Consider the following 3,098-nt stretch of genomic DNA (forward strand, 5'->3'; position numbering starts at 1 on the left):
CCAGGGTATTAAAAGAGATGGCGGAAGTTATAGCAGATGCATTTGTTATAATCTACCAAAATTCTCTGGACTCTGGGGAGGTACCAGCGGATTGGAGAGCAGCTAATGTAACGCCTCTGTTTAAAAAAGGGGGCAAGCAAAAGGCAGGTAACTATAGGCCGGTTAGTTTAACATCTGTAGTGGGGAAAATGCTTGAAACTATCAATAAGGAAAAAATAGCGGGACATCTGGATAGGAATAGTGCAATCAAGCAGACGCAGCATGGATTCATGAAGGGGAAATCATGTTTAACTAACTTACTGGAATTCTTTGAGGATATAACGAGCATGGTGGATAGCGGTGTACCGATGGATGTGGTGTATTTAGATTTCCAAAAGGCATTCGATAAGGTGCCACACAAAAGATTACTGCAGAAGATAAAGGTACGTGGAGTCAGAGGAAATGTATTAGCATGGATAGAGAATTGGCTGGCGAACAGAAAGCAGAGAGTCGGGATAAATGGGTCCTTTTCCGGTTGGAAATCAGTGGTTAGTGGTGTGCCACAGGGATCAGTGCTGGGACCACAACTGTTTACAATATACATAGATGACCTAGAGGAGGGGACAGAGTGTAGTGCAACAAAATTTGCAGATGACACTAAGATTAGTGGGAAAGCGGGTTGTGTAGAGGACTCAGAGAGGCTGCAAGGAGATTTGGATAGGTTAAGCGAATGGGCTAAGGTTTGGCAGATGGAATACAATGTCGGAAAGTGTGAGGTCATCCACCTTGGGGGGGGGGGGGGGGAAAAAAACAGTAAAAGGGAATATTATTTGAATGGGGAGAAATTACAACATGCTGTGGTGCAGAGAGACCTGGGGGTCCTTGTGTATGAAACTCTTTGAGTCTACCTGTAAAACATAAAACATTAAACCGTGCCACCCGACCTGGATGACACACCAGACATTTACACGGCCCTTTTTTTTTCTTTTTTTTGTGTTTTTCTTTGGGTTTTTTTTTGGGCACTAAAATCACATTTTTTCCCCAGTGCCCCCTATAAAAGGGAAGGGGGACACTAAAAGCACCGGCAACTAAAACAAATTAAACTTTAAAACGTAAAATCAAATTAAAATTTGGTTGCTGGGCGTGATGATGCACTCCAGTCCCTCCGGTGCCCACCTCTTGCGGAAGGCCGCGAGCGTACCGGTGGACACCGCGTGCTCCATCTCCAAGGATACCCTGGACCGTCCTTGTGCATGAATCCCAAAAGGTTAGTTTGCAGATGCAGCAGGTAATCAGGAAGGCAAATGGAATGTTGGCCTTCATTGCGATATGGATGGAGTACAAAAGCAGGGAGGTGTTGCTGCAACTGTATAAGGTATTGGTAAGGCCGCACCTGGAGTACTGCGTGCAGTTTTGGTCACCTTACTTAAGGAAGGATATACTAGCTTTGGAAGGGGTACAGAGACGATTCACTAGGCTGATTCGAGAAATGAGGGGGTTACCTTATGATGATAGATTGAGTAGACTGGGTCTTTACTCCTTGGAGTTCAGAAGGATGAGGGGTGATCTTATAGAAACATTTAAAATCATGAAAGGGATAGACAAGATAGAGGCAGAGAGGTTGTTTCCATTGGTGGGGGAGACTAGAACTAGGGGGCACAGCCTCAAAATACGGAGGAGCCAATTTAAAGCCGAGTTGAGAAAGAATTTCTTCTCCCAGAGGGTTGTGAATCTGTGGAATTGTCTGCCCAAGGAAGCAGTTGAGGCTAGCTCATTGAATGTATTCAAATCACAGATAGATAGATTTTTAAGCAATAAGGGAATTAAGGGTTACGGGAGCGGGCGGGTAAGTGGAGCTGAGTCCACGACCAGATCAGCCATGATCTTATTGAATGGCGGAGCTGGCTCGAGGGGCTAGATGGCCTACTCCTGTTCCTAATTCTTATGTTCTAAACTGTGCCCCTAAGTCTAGATTCCCTCCGTATCATATTTTAATAAGATCACCTGATTCTTCTGAACTCCAATGTGTGTAGGCCCAACCTGCTCAACCTATCCCCATAAGTCAACCCCTTCATCTCAGGAATCAAACTAGTGAAGCTTCTCCAATGCAAGTATATCCCTCCTTAAATAAGGAGATCAAAACTGTACGCAGTACTCTAGGTGTGGCCTCACCAATACCCTGTACAGTTATAGCAGTACTTCCCTGCTTTTATACTCCATCCCCCTTGCAATAAAGGCCAACATTTCTATTGGCTTCATAATTACTTGCTGAACCTGCAGACTAACTTTTTGTGTTTCACACACAAGGACACCGAGGTCCCTCTGTACTGCAGCATTTTGTAATATCTCTATTATTTAAATAATAAATTGTATTTTTATTTTTCCTGCCAAAGTGGATAACCTTGCACTTTCCCACATTATATTCAATCTGCCAAATATTAGACTACTCACTGAGCCTGTCTACATCCATTTGCAGATTCTTTGTGTCCTCCTTCAATTTGCTTTCTCATCCATCTTTGTATCATCAGCAAACTTGGCCACATTACACTCTGTCCCTTCATCCAAGTCATGATTATAGATTGGAAATAATTGAGGACCCAGCACCGATCCCTGTGGCACCCCACTAGTCACCGTTTGTCAACCGGAAAATTATCTATTTATTCCGACTCTGTCTCTGTTAGTTAGCCAATCATCTATCCATGCTAATATATTACTTCCAAACCCGTGAACTTTTATCGTGCAGTCACCTGTTATATGGTACCTTATCGAAAGCCTCTTGGAAATCCAAATACCCCACATCCATTGGTTCCCCCTTATCCACCCTGCTCATTACATCCTCCAAGAACTCCAGCAAATTTGTCAAACATGATTTCCCTTTCATTAAAATCATGCTGACTCTGCTTGTCTGTATTATGCTTTTCTAAATGTCCCACTACTGTTTCCTTAACAATGGACTCCAGCTTTTTCCCAGCAACAGATGTTAGGGTACCTAGTCTATAGTTTCCTGTTTTCTATCTCCCTTTTTAAATAGGAATGTTACATTTGTGGTTTTCCAAACCGCTGGGACCTCTCCACAATCCAGGGAGTTTTGGCAGATTTCATCCAATGCATCCACTATC

Source organism: Pristiophorus japonicus, unplaced genomic scaffold (assembly GCF_044704955.1).
Source record: "Pristiophorus japonicus isolate sPriJap1 unplaced genomic scaffold, sPriJap1.hap1 HAP1_SCAFFOLD_29, whole genome shotgun sequence".
Taxonomy (NCBI): Eukaryota; Metazoa; Chordata; class Chondrichthyes; family Pristiophoridae; genus Pristiophorus; species Pristiophorus japonicus.